Source organism: Vulpes vulpes, chromosome 9 (assembly GCF_048418805.1).
Source record: "Vulpes vulpes isolate BD-2025 chromosome 9, VulVul3, whole genome shotgun sequence".
Classification (NCBI taxonomy): Eukaryota; Metazoa; Chordata; class Mammalia; order Carnivora; family Canidae; genus Vulpes; species Vulpes vulpes.
The window spans coordinates 79562091-79581210 of record NC_132788.1 but is presented as its reverse complement, the minus strand read 5'-3'; the positions used below and the strand labels follow the sequence as shown (position 1 = coordinate 79581210).

At 39.6% G+C, this 19120-nt stretch overlaps 1 long non-coding RNA gene across 1 annotated transcript in view; it reads left to right on the top strand.

The window, feature by feature from the left end:
* Positions 1-19120, top strand: part of LOC112909279 (uncharacterized) — a 363316-nt gene that overhangs the window by 135440 nt on the left and 208756 nt on the right. The window contains exons 6-9 of the long non-coding RNA XR_011994350.1: positions 12755-12889; positions 13013-13233; positions 14287-14420; positions 17475-17547. This is a non-coding gene — a long non-coding RNA (uncharacterized lncRNA). The remainder of the gene's footprint in view (positions 1-12754; positions 12890-13012; positions 13234-14286; positions 14421-17474; positions 17548-19120) is intronic.

Genomic DNA, 19120 nt, shown 5'->3' with positions numbered 1-19120 from the left:
AATGTGAAATGGCCTACTAGCCATCTGCATCTTCTAACTGCTAGGGCACTCTTCCTATACCACAGCATAGAAATGTAAGAATTTGGATCTCTGCATTTAGAGCTGGAGTAACCATGCAGACCTTGTAAGTCAAATCCCAGTTCTAAACATAGTTGTTAGTGATCAAGATGAAAAGATGCCACATATTCTTAAAAGATAAGAGGAGGGACACCTGGGTGGCTCAGTTGATTGGGCATCTGACTCTTGGTTTCTGCTCAGGTCGTGATCTTAGGGTTGTGGGGTTGAGCCCCATGTCTGGCTCTGTCTTTTTTTTTTTTTTCCTTAGGCCATTTTTATTACACTCAAGGAATTAAGACAAGTACAAAATAACCTTGTAATTAGGATACTGTATCAGTCGTTAAAAAAGGAGAAAACACTACAGTATGAAGAGATTTACAAATGACTAAAATATACAAGTTGTATCAGAATTAACAGACAACTTGAAATGGGGTTGCTTTTCTTTTAGAAATCCAATTTTTTTTAAACAAAAGGACAAATAAAATACAGTGCTCTAAATATATGTAACCATGAAAACATGAAAGAAAAGCAATCTTAACACATACTATTAGCATAACAGACTTCATTGCTTCTATTTAACAGCCTGTGCCAACACATGCCTACTCCCTTTCCTATCTTTAAAGAAACAGTTCCCTCTAAGAAATACTAATGCAGCATTACCCTTAAATTAGTGTGGAGTCTACTTGAGATTCTGTTTCCCTCTCCCTCTGTCCCTCCCTCCACTCACACTCTCTCTCCCTCTCTCTCTAAAAGAAATAAAAATAAAATAGGATTAAATGTATATTATGCACTTACCTAATGTCTTTTATAAATTTGATATGAAAAAAATTTTAGTGATTATTTTTCTTTATCCTGTATATCATCGTAGATGAATGAGTGATAGACAAGATGAACGAGTGATATCTTCTTTGTTGGACTGCTGGTCAGGAATGAAACTCTACCACCCTCCTGCACTGTGCCACTGTACATGCCATGACTTGATCAGAGCCTCCCTTCCCACTGGTTGTCCTTGGAGCCCTAGAATTCTTCTGAAGACCTCATGTCCAACACCACATCCACTTCTGCCACTATCAAGTAGACTCCAAATGAAACTTAAATGTTATGCTTGAAGATCCCGATCTGTGTCCTGTTCACCTCTGTAACCCCTGACCAGGATTCTCACAGCACTTTGTGCATCATAGGTACTCAATAAACATACAAAAATCATACAATCAACTTAACACCAATGGGATAATTACAAGAGTGCAAAAAGGGGGAAATTAGAGGCTGAGGATTGCTCTTCATTCTGAAAACTCCCAGGCTTCCTGAAACTTCTTGCAGGGTTGCTGAAAGGAATAACTTAAAGGACCAAGTTTATACTAGGTCAGAGAGACATCTTGGCTCCTTAGAGCTCCCTTTGTAGTTAACACAAGAGTACTAAGTAGTGTGGGTCAAGGGGCACCTGGACCTGAGCTGAAGTCATGAGGTTCTACTGGGAGCTTCCAAGTCACTGGCGCCAGTGGTGGTTTCCTCAGTTATTCCAGACCAGCATCTTCCCTTGGCCTTGGTTCTGGATCTTTGTGGCTGGACACTCACCCATCCTGGCTCCACATGAATAATTCAGTGAGGTGGCCCACAGCCAGAAGCTGCCCCAGTGCCCTGGATTCCCTTCTCAGCTCTCAGATGGGCTTTACTTAATGGCACTAGGAGTCAGGGAGAACATGGATGATGACTCACTGTCACATCCCTTAAGGAGAGGGAAAAAACCCGAGGGGAAGAGATGAGCACTTGTCTCCTGTGAAGTTAAGATACAAAATAATCATCAAAATGTGCTCATTGGGAATAAAATTAGAGATGAATCAAATCTAATTAGACCTGGTGAAATGTTTAATTACTCTTAATTGGCTACCTCTGAATGTAGCTTTGCATCTATTTCTCAAAAAAAAAAAAAAAAATAGAAACGGCATAGCTCAAGTCATAGACCATATGACGGGTGTAGGCCTATGCTGATGAGATGGTATTAGAGGCATTTCAGATAGGGCATCCAAATTTGAATGCCTTCAGGGAATAGGCTGGGTTTTCAAGTGTGCGATTGAGCAATAGGACAAGATAAAGAGTGGTGGGTGGCTGTAATGAACTTTTTTTTGGCTTCATCTTTGAATTCAGTATTTTTACAAGTTCCTGGTCATTCAAAAAAACCTATCTGCAGACCAAATTCGGCCAATGCACAGGAATTTGCAACTCTTACTTAGATACTTTCTACAAATGAATTTCAGCTCTTTAAAAAAAACAAAAACAAAAACAAAAACAAAAAACTCCTATTCTCGAACAATGGATGAATCATCCAGTAAGGTCTGGTTAGTGAACGATTCTTCACTTCCATCTGTACTCCCTAACCCATCAATATAAAGATGGGCAACTGAGATCTCAGGAATTAAGCTAATTCTTTAGCTATACATTGAGAGGCAGGCAGGGGTGATATTGGATATACTTAACAAACAGTATGGCATAAGGTTTGGCCAGTGAGAATGGATGCTAGCTGAAAAACTAGACACTCCTTGAGAAGCTAGGTGTTTAGTTCCTGAAATGTGAGGATGTTTGGAGGGACCCAGGGGAGTGGCCATGGAGACTAAGGTGGTAGGGGTAGACATGTGGAGCCTCAAGCAATGCCTGCTTACCTACCACTACTGAAATATTTAATATCTTAATAGCCAATCTGGCTGTTCTGGTACATATTAACTGACTATCCCAGGATGGGAATCCAGTTCTGAATTTCATCCAAGAATCTCTTGCATCAGATTTTTTTGCTAGCCTGTAAGACTTCTTTGCATACTATCAACCCTGGCAGTAACTGATCTGGTGTGATCTGGGCATACCCAGTTCTGCTTAGACACTCTTCCATTTATGTCATCATTGGAAACCTTGGTAGAACACAGGAGACTTCCAGCCTATTGATTTTCATTTTCATACATGACTGGAGATTAACTCACAATACGAGCCTCAGATCTAGAGTTCTTAGATCATGACATTATACCTTCCACTGGTCCCAAAGTGCCAAGTACCAGCGGAACCATTTCACCCATCTTCACCACTCTTATATAGAGTGGATTCAGAAAGGGCAGTGGAAGGTCATTGAGCTTAGGCAAAGCTGAACCTAAATTCTGTCCAAGGGTTTGGTCCCATTTATTATAACCTAAGTGACAGGCAGGCTCAAACGACCACGCAGTGTAGTACAGTGTTTAAGAGGAAGTGATTTGAGATAAGCAGACTTAAAGTGAATCCTAATGCTACTTACATGCTGTGGGACCTTTCAGCAGGGTAATAACTTTAAAATTGGCATAATAACACCAGATGTGTGAAGGGATTGTGAATATTAAATAGAATAATGTATGTAGTCCTGCCCCTGGCACAAAGAAAATGCAGACGTGTATGGTTCTGTAGTGTGAATTAGGTCATTTGTTATTGTAAGAGGGGACTGCTGTCTGGGAGATGCAGAAGACATATTGGTTCATATGTGCTTTTCTCTTTCCATAGGCAGGCGAAACTGGATTAGCAGGAGTCCAGTTAAAAGCTTCAGCAAGCAAGGGAAGCATCCTCAACTTGACCTGCTCCATTGGCAGCAGGAGACCTTTCAGGTGTTTGTAAAGGCTATCTTAGCACTCACACCCGTGCCTCCTTCTCCAAGGATGAGCACCCCTGGCCTGGCTCAGCTGTGTGCTCACAGCAGGGTGCCCTTTCTCCCGTGCCTACTTAAATGGCAGCCCACAGCTGAGAACTCCTCTTCCGTCCACATTGTCTCGGTACCCGCCAGCCCTGCTCCAGCTGAGGCACTGCCATCATCAACATTTTATTTGTGTGTGTGTGTGTGTGAGTGATTGTGCATTTTTAAGATCCACTGTGGTACACTCTAGCCAGGCTGAGTTACCCACCGCAGCTGGCCAACTTCTTCCCCCATGGATCAGTTGTTTTCCCCATGGACTCATTGTGCTCTGGTTCTAAAGATATGTAGGTTTTAGATGGTTTGCCCCTAATCTTATGTTCTCCCTATTCTTGGTCATTTTCAGCGCGCACTTTTGCCCAACAGATTTTTTAGGAATGCCTCTATCACATGATGAGGTGACCTACTGTGAACTATAGGGGAAGGGAGGTTCTGAAATGAATGCCAGTTCTATAGAGTAAGACGGAGCTCTTTTCTCATGGTCTTCAGAGAGGGGATAACATTTACTGACCAGGTTCTCACTTAGGTAAGCACAATGATGCTGAGCCTTTTGGGTTATTATTCCTCAGGCATTATAGCAAAATAGTTAAATATTGCTAAAAATAGAAGACCCTGTTTCCATCTGTAGCGGTAATGAGTACCATTTATTCAGTACCACCTCTTGTGCTTATGCTCCTCACTGTACATGTGTTCTCTTTTAGACATAACATTCCTAGGTGGTGCATTTTATAATCCCCATTTTGTAGATGAGGAAACTGAGGTGTCAAACTTCTAGGATTGTTCCTTAGCCAGTCAGAGGCAGAACCAGAACGTGAATCCTTGCTTTTGACTCCAGAAGGAAGAGAGTTTTTGCCTGGCCCTTTAAATAAGCTTTTCTAGGGAAGCTCTGACCAAAAGAAATATAATGTGAGCCATAACTGATTTTTTGAGTTGTGGTAAAGTACACATAACAAATTTTACCATTAGAACTATTTTTAGATGTGCAATTCAATGGCAATTACGCAGTGTTATGCTACCATTGCTGCTAACCCTTTCCAGAACTTTCTCAACATCCCAAACAGAAACTCTGTACCTGTTAAACACAACTTTCCATTCTCCTCCTCCTGACCCCTGGTTGCCTCTATTCTCCTTTTACTATGACTTTGTCTATTCCAGGTACTTCATATAAGTAGAATCAGACAATATTTGCCTATTTGCTTCTGACTTATTTTACTTAGCATAATATTTTCAAGGCTCATCCAGATAGCATGTATCAGAATGTCATTCCTTTTTAAGAATGATAGTATTCCATTTTATGTATTTACCACATATGGTTGATCCATTCATCTGTTGATGGACATCTGGGTTATCTCACTTATGAATTTTGAAATGTCTCACATATGAATTTTGAAATGGCCACATTAAAAGAGATCAAAAGGAACAGGTGACATTACTCTTAACATTTTGATTTAACTGAATGTATCCATATTATCTTTTCATCATACAAACCCCATGAACTTATTAATAAAACATTTTACATTCTTTATTTATCACTATGTCTTTGAAATCCAGTGTACATTTTATATTGGGGACACACCTTAATCTGGCCTAACCACATTTCATGTGCTCAATGAGCTCATGAGGCTGGGGTTACCACACTGGACAGCTCTGCCCCAGAGATTTAGCTGGGAGCTTTCTCTTTAATGATGTTTTATTGAGCCTGAAACCTTAGTAATATACATTTCGTATTTAGTTCCTATGACATTTTTAAAATTTTACTTTTAGAGAAAGAGCCTAAGCACATGAGTAGGGTAAGGGGCAGAGCAGGAGAGAGAGAGAGAGAAAATCCCAAGCAGGCTCCATGCTCAGTACAGAGCCCAATGCGGGGCTTGATCCCACAACCCCGAGACCATGATCTGAGCTGAAATCAAGAGTTGGCCACTTAATCGACTGAGCCACCAGGCACCCCACCTATGACATTTTAAATTCCCTTTTCAGCTATCCACAATTAATGTGTCTCTTTGTAACTCTGGATATTGTGAGATATGGGGGAATGTCACATGGTCAAGATTAGGCCCAAGACATAAAATAAAGGATAACATAAGTTACTATATCATTCATTGCCAAAAAGTGAAGATACACAATGACAACTGTACTTAGAGCAAACAGTTCTAAAACTAAAGAATTTTTCTTCTGATTTGTGAATTTTTCACATGCAGTTCATGAAAGGTCAAAAAATCATTTTACTGGAGGGACGCCTGGGTGGCTCAGTGGTTGAGTGTCTGCATTTGGCTCAGGGCCTGATCCCGGAGTCCCTGGATGGAGTCCCACATCGGGCTCCTTGCATAGAGCCTGCTTCTCTTCTCTCTCTCTCTCTCTCTCTCTCTGTGCTTCTCATGAATAAATAAAATCTTTAAAAAATCATTTTACTGGAGCATTTAATGGCTTACCTTGATTGTAAGGAATATAATGGCATATGGTCTTAAATCTGGTTGGAAACCTGGGATGGCTGCAGAAGGATAAATTAAAGAGAGGTCCTTTCATATCAAAATCATTAAGGAAGAAAGGATGACACTTTTTTAGAAAATGCCATTCCTGGTGCTCAGTGTACACACACATTAGATTGAACTGTCGGACATTATCAACATTCACCTGCCTTCAGTCTACAAAACTGTCAGTTTCATATGGTTCAACCTAAGACATTATTCCATTGTGCACATGATGTTGTTACCAAATTCTTTGTGAACACTTTAAGAGGTGCTTAGAAGACCATGTATAACTTACAGCGGCAGTGAAGTGTGGCTCTTTCTGGAGGATGGCATAAGGTAGAAGGTCGGATGCTAATGTTATAATTGACAGCAGCAGTGGTGATCATAGTCACGGTTGCCTGAGTGTTTACAATATGACAGACACCGTGGTAGGCCTTTAGGATACCCTTCGTATAACTTTGAGAAGGGCGTTCTTATTCCCATTTGGAGACTAAGATGCTGAGACTCAGGGAGATAATTGGCTCCAATCACTCTAATCTCTGAATCCAGAGCACCCACCAACCATCCAGGTTTGGGGGGAACAAAATAGGGGATGTCCTGGGCAAATGTTCCTTTTCATTTTAAAACAGGGACAGTCCTGGGCAAACCAGGACAAGTTGGTCATGCTATTGTCAGAGCTCTTATTACTCTCTCATGGTAGCTTGGGGCTCTTTGCCCACCAGGCTGAAGAGGCCATTTTGTTAAGCATAAGACACATGTGGCAGGTAATGGTGTTTTTCCAATTTTTCAAGCCTTCTCATCTTGGACCTGAGCCAACAGGAACATTTTTAGTGGGGTAACAGTTCAAATCAATGTCAGCAACCACAGGCATCTCATGGTGAAGGTGGGTGCCATGGTATGGGGGAGGCTACATAAGCTCTTCAGTCTCTATGCCAAGAATTCTTAACCTGGGCTAGAAGCCATGGCATCCATGAAATTACATCATTATTTTTATTAACATCTAACTGAAATTTAACATTTCTTTGATTATAAATATAGCCAACATGATACAGCATTATTAGTACCTTGACTTTATCACTTTTATAAATTGTACATATTTTCACCTGACAGTACAGATGTTGAAATACTTCAAACTATCCTTTAAACTTATCAGCACTTTAAAATGACAGCAATTTTCAGACCTACTACTAGCCCTTGATATTTAATGTTATTAACAAACATGTGTATTACTGATCTGTTTTTGAAAAAACAAATTTTGATAAATGAAACTCAGTATAATTACTTTGCTTTGAAAATTTATGCTCTTTATTTTACACATTGTAAAACATTATTCTGAAAAGAAGTCCATGGCCTACAAGAGGTTAAGAATCCCTGCTCAAAATGAGGGGTGACAAACAAACCTCCTTAGATCAACATCAGTGTGGGTGATTTCACATCACCCCAACACCATTTCACCAAGCCATGGCTTAATCTTTAGAAACTACCCCAAGTGCCAGGCTCTCAAGATCTAATCTAGTTCAGTGGAAGGATATTGAGCCATAATCGACTAAATTTAGAAAATAAACGTATTCACCCTTTAGGAAGTGAGGGACTTGCCTTTAAACCCTGGAAGGAAGAAGGCTGCCCTCACTCACTCCAGCCCGCCCAATCCTCCACAGGCATTTTTCTTTCTTGACCAATTGTGAGAGTCCCTTTGTGAATTACATGTCTGGATTAGTTTGCTGAACAATTGCCTCTTCTTAGTTAGCCTCTGATTGTCCTTGCTTTTGTGACTCAAAATCCTTAATCTTATTTGAATGCAATTTAATTCCCTAGAGAGCTGAGTCTTTAGTCTCTTAGTTTTATAAAGTGAGTGCTTAGAGAAAATGCATGAGAGCTGACATGGTACTCCTTCAAAGCTAGGTCAATCTACCAAGGAAATAATTAGATAAATGTGCACTCCAATCGAGGAGAGGAGGAGGAAAAGAATTTCTCTACAAATTACTTTTAGGACATTTAAGTGGAATTGAATTAGAATGTCAAGGGCCAGACAGCTCTCAGGAGGTCATTTGATCTAGTCCCCTGTTGCTGGGCAAGAGCACAGATGTGAAAATCTAGCCCATACTCAAAAAGCTTTAGAGAGGAGAGCAAACATTTTTACCTAAGCGGATCCTGTAAGGTAGGTAGAAGAATCGAGATTGTAGATTTAAAGGAATATTTGTAATAAATCAAACAATAGCATGTAGCTCATTAATTAACTAGTTAATTAATTAAACACATATTTATTGAGTCCCTGCCATGTGTCAGAGACTGTCCTGCCTGGGCATTTGAGAAATATCAGTGAGCTTACATTCCAGTGAGTGAAGACACATAAACAATAAATCTAATAAAATTATAAGGAATGTTGGAGAGAGATAAGTGCATTGAAAAATAGGGGAGAAAGGGGCAGGCATTAGAGAGGGAGGGATGCCTGGGTGGCTCAGTGGTTGAGCATCTGCCTTTGGCCAAGGGTGTGATCCTGGGGTCCTAAGATCGAGTCCCATGTTGTTGGGCTTTCCACAGGGAGCCTGCTTCTCCCTTTGCCTGTGTCTCTGCCTCTCTCTATATATCTTTTATAAATAAATAAATAAAATCTTAAAAAAAAAGAGAGGGAAGTGCTGAAGGGTGGGCAGAGAAGAGTATCTTTATAAACATGTAAGCATATGCACATTACTACATATTAATAGTAGTAGAATAATGCCAAGTGTAGTAATTTCTCAATAAATAGTATTATATAATATAGTTAGTAATATGTATTACATATATATGTATATATGTGACATTTTGGTTCATATATTAGGTGGGCTTGTTTGGTGCGAGTGATAGAAATAGGTTTTGTGGGCAGCCCCAGTGGCCCAATGGTTTGGCGCTGCCTTCAGTTCAGGGTCTGATCCTGGAGACCCAGGATAGAGTCCCATGTCAGGCTCCCTGCGTGGAGCCTGCTTCTCCCTCTGCCTGTGTCTCTGCCTCTCTGTCTCTGTGTCTGTCATGAATAAATAAATAAAATATTTAAAAGAAAACAAAAACAAAAAAGAAATAGGCCTTGCCTAATTTAAGCAAAATAGGAATTTTATTAGAAGGTTGTGTGGGTGGCTCTGAAGAACCAAAGTTCGTCAGGAAGCTGATGCCAGTACAGAACCCTATGTGACCTCACCTGCCCTGCCTAGGAAGTGGGGGAAGAGCAAAGAAGTTCATCTCTGAAAAGACATTGGTGAAAAGATGATACAGTGAGACCAAGATAATCTCACTCTAGTTAACGATCTGAGCTAGGTCTATAAAATGGATTAGGTTTACAAAACAATGTACTGGAAGTACATTTACAAAAAAAAAAAGAAAAAGAAGAAGAAAGAAAGAAAGAAAGAAAGAAAGAAAGAAAGAAAGAAAGAAAGAAGAAAGAAAAAGAAAGAAAGAAAGAAGAAAGAAAGAAGAAGAAAGAAAGAAAGAAAAAGAAAGAAAAAGAAAGAAAGAAAGAAAGAAAGAAAGAAAGAAAGAAAGAAAGAAAGAAAGAAAAAAAGAAAGAAAGAGGAAGGAAGGAAGGAAAGAAGGAAGGAAGGTAGGTAGGTAGGTACTGGGTACTAGCTATAACCCAATATGATGCCAAATTTATTGGATGAGTTTTAATTTAGTAGTATATAATATATATCATGATTTCCTATCTAAAAAAAGGATCACGTCTTATTGGGAATGGGAAGAGTATACTCACAGCCATGATAAATTCACTTTCAGAAACCTATGAATGGACTCGGGAGAAATTGGTAATCTCTGATGAGAGAATTACTCTTCCTTCCAAGTTAGCTGGGTAATAGATGAGGTGAAACCAAACCATACATGGTCTCTTGACTTTGGATGATCTCTTTTCACACCAAACAAAACCAGTGTTGGATAAAACAGTTTCCCTGGCACTTGGCTTCACTCTGTATCAGCCCTCTGTGCTGCCTTAGTCTAGATCTGTCCACGTGCACACAGCTCTAACACAAGAACTTGTCTGTTACCCAAAGTGAAACCTGACCACATTCAAGCTGAAAGGTAAAGGGGCTCTGTAGTCTATTAAAATGTGCCATAGTGTATCCGACAGTGTAATTACCAGTTCACTGTGATTTACAGAATCTTTCTCATCTGAGACATAATAATTAAACACATAATAATTCTACTTGAGTAATTTAAGCACTTGATTTGTCCCTCTGAATTTCTCCCAATACATACACAGGCTACAATCTATTTGCCACACTACCACCATCTTCATTTTTTACTTTCAGTCTCTAGGTGCATAGATTCCCTTATCCTTGTGGAGTATCCTTTTGGACAGAAATCTCACACTTTTCAATGAATCATGCTTATTTTGGATGTCAACGTGATACAGGTGTGTGAAGATTTAGAAGAAGGATTTGAGTTGGAGATATAAACAATTTGATTTTCAGATATGGTAGACCAGAGAGACTTATTTTTTTTATGACCAAATGGAATAGTAATATATTTGAACATATGGAATTCATGTTATGTCTCATTTTCTTCAATGTTGTTGGCAGGAAAGCAGTAGCTAGAGATATGGTTTTCTGTTCCCCCGTGTTTTGCTTAAGCAGTGGAGAGTCACCAATCAACATTTGGTTCTCACATTGATTCTCTGCTCAAGCTAGAGTCATAAGCTGCCAATTAATAATAGGATCTTCTACTGTCAAGTTTTGAGGGAATTAAATCTATTCAAATACAGATTCATCACCCAATCTAGCCCTTGCCTTACTCAGGAAGCACCTAGAGGGAGATAGTACTACTATATGGGGAAAAATCTAAGCCAGAGACATTAAGTATGTATTCCAAGAATCAAGTATTAGGACCCAGACCTCCATCTCAACTCCTTAAAGACTTCAGTGCCAAAATGGAACATAGAGATGATCTAAGACAGTGTTTGTTGAAGTGTGATATGTTTGCACATGTTGGTAGGCATAGCTCACCAATAAGATGCTGATTACCAGGCATTGTTCTAAGTACTGTATGTATATTAACTCACAATAACACTCTTAAGTACAATCTTATCATCTTGATTTTATAGATGAGGAAACTGAGGCACAGATATGTAAAGTGGCTTGCCCATCATCACAGAGCCAGCAAGTGGCAGAGTTGGGATTTGAACCTAGGCTCACTGGCTTCAGGGTCTATTCTCAGCTTCTACTCTGTACCTACTAGTTTCACATGTGTCTGTGTTAATGTATATTTGTAACAACAAGATAATTAGCTATTAGCTATTACAGCTCTATGTAAGCCCATGATATACAAGGTAGTGGTTGTGGCTATAGGTGTGGTATCCGGATACACCCATGAATGGCTCAAACCTCCAGCATCAGGATTTTCTATGATAACACATTGGAAAGATGGGTGTTATGATTACAATATTTTATGCTGTTAAATTAAAGCCAATGCATCTATATTATAGGTTTATTTTATTTTATTTTTTTATTTTTTATTTTTTCTATTTTTATTTATTTATGATAGTCACAGAGAGAGAGAGAGAGAGAGGCAGAGACACAGGCAGAGGGAGAAGCAGGCTCCATGCACCGGGAGCCCGACGTGGGACTCGATCCCAGGTCTCCAGGATCATGCCCTGGGCCAAAGGCAGGCGCCAAACCGCTGCGCCACCCAGGGAATCCCCTATAGGTTTATTTTAAATTTACAGATTTATATAGATACGTTGAATGTCTCCATATATGGCTTTACTCTTTTCAAGACTATATTGCAGGGATATTTTCTCCCCTAAATGGCAAAAATTTTGAGGACTGTGTAAGAATGATTAAATTTGAGAAACACTGATTCTAGTCCAAATCTTCTGTTGTGAAAGTAAGTAAGGAATTTAAAGTTTGGGTGGTAAACCAACCTGCTAAAAGTAGCAGAGTTAATTAGTATTAACAATAATGATGTTTTGCACTCTCATTTTAAATGTTGTTATGAAGTATATAATATTTAAATCTTATTACAGCTTATAGGATAAATACTATTGTGTTCTTCCATTTTACAGACAGGTAGACTAAAGCTGATATAAATCGTAACCTGCCATGAGGTCACATGGCTATAAGGGAATGGGGTTGGACTTGAACTTTAGTCTTTCTCATTCCAGAGCCAAAGATGTCATCTTTGCAACTGTATTTCCATCCAGGTGAAGTGTTACCAGTGAATCACAAAGCCAGGCCCTATCTATAGTTCTTCCAATGTCACATGGCCTCCCCCTCCTTCTGTTTACTGAGATGAGCTGCCGTGAAAATGTATAACTTTAGAAGGAAGAATGGGAATTATCATGCTGAAGTGTACCTTCCACCCAAAAAAGGACTATTTGAAAAATTTCAAAATCAATGCAGTTCAAAGCCAAAAGCTATTAACATATCTGCCACGGTAGCAAACATTCTTCATTTTACTATGATGAAGTAATGCCATTAGAATACCCCCCCCAAATTTTAATGGTACATTCACAAATGTTTTGTAATACCATGATGATGTTTTCATGACAATATGATGTAACTTGTTATAGGTGAGCCCGACATAATTGAACTTCCCTAAGAATTCTTCCTCTCAAGCTTCTCCTGCTCCAACCCTCATCTTGTTTTGTATTTTTAACATTTTACAAGGCACTGATACGACTTCAACAACAAACAATAGCCTTTAGGTGAGTCTTTCATAGGAAAGAGAATCTCAAGGCTTTCTTTTATAAGCAGCACCTTGATTAACTGCCACCCTTTGGTGATGATAAAATGAAGCCAAGTTAATAATATTCTGCTCTCATTTCCAGTGGAAGATAGTGGCTGCAGAAGAAATATCAATGCTTTATTTGCAGGCTTTAAAGCCTGATACTCTGCTAAAAAAGTGGAACCCAAGGAAGCAAAGCTGCCGTGTAAATGTAAGAAAATCTACTCTCTGGGGAATATGAGAGTGGCCCAAGGTTTCTGTCGTCACAGTCATATGAGACTCGGAGGAACTGAGGCCACAGAGCCAAGAGGGAGTGGGCCTCAGGTGGGCACCCTCCTGTGTCTGCTTGTAAACTCGCACTCCCCCCATCATTCTGGGCTGAGGCTGGCAGGGAATTGGCAAATGCACCTTCGAACACCCACATTCCTGATGCTCATCCTCTCTTCCCTACTTCAGTTTCTCAAGCACTTCCTGTGACTATGGAAGGGAATTGATTATTGATGAGGCAGCCGGCCTGCGCAAAGCAGAAATCCCACTCCAAACTGGGTGCGTTGCCTCCCTGGAGAGCTGCTGGGATTGCTGTAGAGCATTGTTTTGCTTTTCCCTCAAGAAAAAAACCTGAACAATTGGTCAGAGCCCGGCAGCCTGGTCTTTGGGAGGTCATTGCCCTAATTCACAGCTGTTACTCAGGCCATCTAGTCTGTTCTCCCCCATGAAGTGCACTGCACCAAAAAGTGTATCATGTCAAGGTAGAAAGTAGACATATAACAAAACATTTCATCATTGAATACTGGGATGTGCTGCATTTCAAAGAAGGATTATTTAGTCCATCCATTGGAATGCATTTAATTATGTCAATCATAAGAAGGACTGACTACAAGATCTTTTTTTTTTTTAAGATTTTATTTATTTATTCATGAGACACACACACACACACACACACAGAGAGAGAGAGAGAGAGAGAGAGGCAGAGACACAGGCAGAGGGAGAAGCAGGCTCCATGCAGGGAGCCCAACGTGGGACTTGATCCCAGGACTCCAGGATCACGCCCTGGGCCAAAGGCAGATGCTTTAACCGCTGAGCCACTCAGGTGTCCCTGACTACAAGATCTAAGCTGAGTAGTGTCCAGTCATCTTAGCATGGCCCACAGGTCCTCCGTGATGTGCCTCCACAATCTCTGCGTCTGAAGAAGATCATGATCATTCTGCCCCAAGGCCTCTGCTGTTCCCTGGACTGAAACGCCTAAAGCCTCTGATCTCAGGGTTGTTCCAGTTTCAGCTGAATTGTTTTCAGCTGAATTGTCAGCTTCCCAAAGAGTCCTTCTTCTCTATCAGGACACAGCCTTTTACAAGACCCTGTAATTTCTCATCTTCACAGCGTCGGGCTGTGTGAATACCTCTGTTTTGATTTCCTGTTCCTGTCTGCCTCACTGGAAAATAAAATGAAACTCACTGAAAGTAGGAACGGTCTCTGGTCTACAGGAGGTTCCTTACCAACTGTAATAGTGCCAGGTATGTAGTAGATACTTAGTAATACTTGTGAATTTTAATTAATGAAGCCAAGGGCATATGCATAGATTATATCATTGTCTTTTTGTTTGTCTGCAATAGACAAACCTTGAGTTAAAAGGGAAGGGGCATATATAATGGAGAGGACTATCAGCAAATTTATTATTACCCAGATCTTTATTAGTCTTCACTAACATGTCTTATGTCCATTAAATATCATCTATAAGCTCCTTCTTTCCAGTTATTGAGCCCATGGAGGTAAGCCGGGTACCACCTTCCCTGCCCCATCCCCTCATCTCTTCCCCTGCTGTTTCTTTCCCCTCTTATCGTTTTCTATCAATCTGACCATATCAGTCTCACCTCAAAGCATGCCCATCACATGCCAGGGCCCTTAAGACCAAGTCAAAATCCTTAGTATGACCTGAAAAATATTTTGCAATCCTGTCTGAGCTCATGTCTACCTTCATTGCTTGATCCTCACTTCCTTTCCTCTCTAGACTCAGCCATGTTTCCTTCACTTTGCTCTCTCTTGCCTTTGGGCCTTTTCGCATTTCCAGTCCTTCTGCCTGAAACCTCCATTTCACCGAACTAATTCTGATTCACCTCTCAGCTTTGAAACAGAGATCACTCCCTTCTGGAAGCTTCTCCAATGAATACCTCTTTAGTCTGGGCTTCTCCGTTTTATACTTTTCCCATGATAGTGCTCATCAGACTATACGACAATTTCCAGCTTCACCATCAGATTTTTGTCTTGCATACTCTAATAGCCCTAGCATTGAGCATGATGTGTGGTACTTGTTACTCAGTAATTAAAAATAAATAAAATAGGGGTGTCTGGCTGGCTCAGTGAGAGGAGAACGTGACTCTTGATGTTGGGGTTGTGGGTTCAAGCCCCATGTTGGGTGTAGAGAGTACTTAAAAATAAAATCTTCAGGGCACCTGGGTGGCTAAGTGGCTAAGCTCTGCCTTTGGCTCAGGTCGTGATCCCAGGATCATGGGATCGAGTCAGGCTCCCTGCTCCACGGGGAACCTGCTTCTGCCTCTGCCTCTGCACCCCTCTCGCCTCTCTCTCATGAATAGACAAAAAATAATAAAATCTTAAAATAATAAAAATAAAATATTTTTAAAATATCATCTATAAGCTCCTGGGCCAAAGGCAGATGCTTTAAAATAAAATAAAATAAAATAAAATAAAATAAAATAAAATAAAATAAAATAAAATAAAATATAGAGATGCTTACTACATGGTTTTAAAGGAAAGCTCTAAGTTGCCACTTGAAGACTTTTCACCAACTGTCAAAGTGTCTGATGAGCCCCCTGTGCCCAGAAATCACTTGGACCTTCTTCCGTGTGTGAATGATTACCAAGAGGCATTATAACCCTCTGGGGAGTCTTAACTCCCAGACTCTGCCATTTAGAGTGTAATGTAAGAAGTCCGTTTCTGGAAGCAACACAGTGCATGGTGGTACCTTTCAGCACAGTGAAAACTCGAAAAATAGGGTGGTCTCAGCCAAGGGTCAAATTGCAGATACAATGCTTTATGTATTTGGCAGTGCTCTCGAGACAAATACATAATCACCGAGGTATGTGATCTGGTCGGAAAATTCAGGCCAGATAGAATGACACGGGTAGAAACGCGCACACACACAAATACACATAACAATGAGCGCTCTTATTTGTAAAAACCACATTAAGAGATGGCAGTTCTTTACCTCTGAAGTGATTTATAAATTAAAATAATTGCCTCTTTGAACTGTTCAGATATTAATTGACCTATCACTAATGTATGTACGGTCTCGAAACCATCCAAACATTACCTAAACATTTTTATTCTCTTTATTCTGGATATCCAGAAAACCACAAAAATAGGCTCTTTGTTCTGGTGCCAAGGGTCATAAAGGAAAAGCCATCATCTTTGATGACTTTGCAATTCTTATTCTATTTCTCCCTCAAGTTAATTCTCAGTGAAATAGCAAGTCCTCTGAGCTTGAATAAGCCTTCCCACTACCCTCTTTAACAATCTCATCCCAGAGCACATGGATCCAGTTCTGGCTCAGATTTCTGGTAATGAGAGCAGGGCAATTCATTATTTTTTTTTATTAATTTTAGCTTGGGATATATATTCCAAACCACCCCAGATGGTGGGTGGCAGGCAGGCATTTCCTTCCTAGGTAAAATGAGGGAGAAACTAAATTGGCCAAGGCCCAGATGTGCATAGGCTGTGACAAGCTTTCTGGGGGTCCATTTTTCAAGAGTGATCTTGACCTGAATTGAAAGGCAGGCAGAGCTCAAGACAGGAGCTTTAGGGCAATGGTTCTAAACCAGAGACCATTTTGCACCCCATCCCCAGGGCAAATTTGGCAAAATCTGGAGGCATATTTGGTTGCTACAACTTGGCAGCAGTTAGGGGTTGTGCTAGTGGCATCTAATGAGCAGGATCCAAGGACAGTGCTATGTCCTACCATGCCCAGGACAGCCCCCACAACAAAGGATTATCCAATCCAAAGTGTCAGTAGTGCTGAGCTTGAGAACTTCTGCCTTATAGTCTCAAACACTGAGTTCACATCCCAGCTTTGCTCTTTTTATGGCTGTAGGACCATTGTGCGAGTTCTTTGATCTCCCTGAACCTCAGGTCTCTCTTCTATCAAATGGTGATCATGATAAAATATCCAGCCTGGTGCTGGTGAGGGTTTGAAAATATATTCTATTTTTTATTTCTCTATGACTGAATTTGTTTAAACATTTATTTTCTTTGAGAGAGAGAGAGAGAGAGAAACCCATGAGGGGGTAGAGGGGTAGGGGGAGGAGCAGAGGGAGAGGGAGAGAGAGAATCCCAAGCAGACTCTGCACTGAGTGCAGAGCCCAATGGGGGCTCCGTCTTATGACCCTGAGATCACAATCTGAACCAAAACCCAAGAGTCCCATGGTTAATTGAGCCATCCAGGTGCCCCTAATATATTATATATTTTTATTTATTGCATGAATGTTGCAAGAACAATCATATATATATATATATATATATATATATATATATATATATATTTTTTTTTTTTAAAGTAAGCTGTACAGCAGTGTGGGGCTTGCTCATCACCCTGAGATCAAGAGTTGCATGCTCTACTGACTGAGCCAGGCGGGTGCCCCTTCTATTAATGTATTTTAAATGAAAATAGAAATTGCCATAATTTGTGAGGAAAACTCAACTTTGAAATTTCAGTTTCAAATCCAAATTTTATTTTCTCCTTTTATTAATGCATAATGTAGGACACAAAATGCAAAATTCAATCTATAAAATAGGAAGATTTGGCAATAATTGACTTTTCATTTGCTGTGGCTAAGTGGTACCAATTTCAAAACATCAAAGACCCATTCTGTTTTAATTCACTAAAAGAAAAAATCAATTATGAATTGAAATGTGTTTCAGCCTCTACAGAGATCCAAATTAGAAATATAGCAATACTTGCTTTAATACAGAAAGTTAAAAAAAAAAAAGCCCCAGGTTTCTAGTGGGCAAAGAAACAGCATTTTCAAAATGCCTAAGAGGGTAGAAGGAAATGGAAATATAAACCATATTCTGATATTTTTCTATGTGATAGTAATATGTAATACCAGGTTAAGCAAATATGGCTGCTATACAAAATGTAATATTTATTTGAATGAGGAAATCAATTTGGACTTATAACACATTTATACAAAAACTTTCCTTAAACTGTTACTTAAAATCAGAAGTGTTTTGGTATTACATAGAAATAGTGTGCTACTGTGCTTTATAGCAACTGAAAATACTGTTTCCAGATAATTTCATATGAAAACCATGACCTCCCAATACATCTTAAAGTCACAACTCCCACTTCCTTGCATAGTTCTTATGTAATAGACTAAAGAGGATGGTCTTTTGGTCATTCTGCAGATATTTACTGACTGCTAATTATGTGTGTCTCCTGTTATGGTGCTGGGGATATAGCACATTTTGGAACATGCAAATGGTCAGGAGATAGCACAGCCTAGTGAGCAAGGACTCAGAATTCTGGAGTCAAAGAGGTGGCTTGACTTCTGACTAAGTTATGTTTTAGTTGGTGACCCTTTGACCACCTCTTCAACTTACTAGAGGCTGAGTTTGTGCGTCTGAAAAATAGGTTGAGAGTTTTTCTCCCCATTTTGTTAAAAAAAAATTCTGGTAAAAAGCACTGAGCATGGAGCTTGCTATTTATTAAGAAAATTGCTCAAAATGGTTAACTATATTATTATAAGGACAGTTATGTTATTCTTACAGGCCAGAAATGGCCTGTTTTTGGAAAATAGAGGCTCTTTTCCTACATCAAGAAGAATTTAAAAAGCATTACAAGTGAGAGACTGAATAAACCATATTTCTTACAATAATGTGTATAAACTTACCAAATGGAACCAGCTGTCACAGAAACAATCCAGGGTTGTTGTTGTTGTTGTTGCTTTTTTTTTTTTTTTTTTAATTCTTAAACTTCTGATGGCCAACTGGATGCTTAATCCAGTAGCTGGGCAAGCTTCTCTACATTGCATTGTTTACATATTTTCCTTAGACACGGGTAGTATTATGAAACAAATACTTCAGTGTGCATACATTCAGAGCTGCTTTCTAATTTCACTTCTGATAAATATATTTTTTATAGAAAGCTAGCTTTCTATAGAATTTTTAGAATTTCAAAATTCTAATTTTTTTTAGGTTCTTA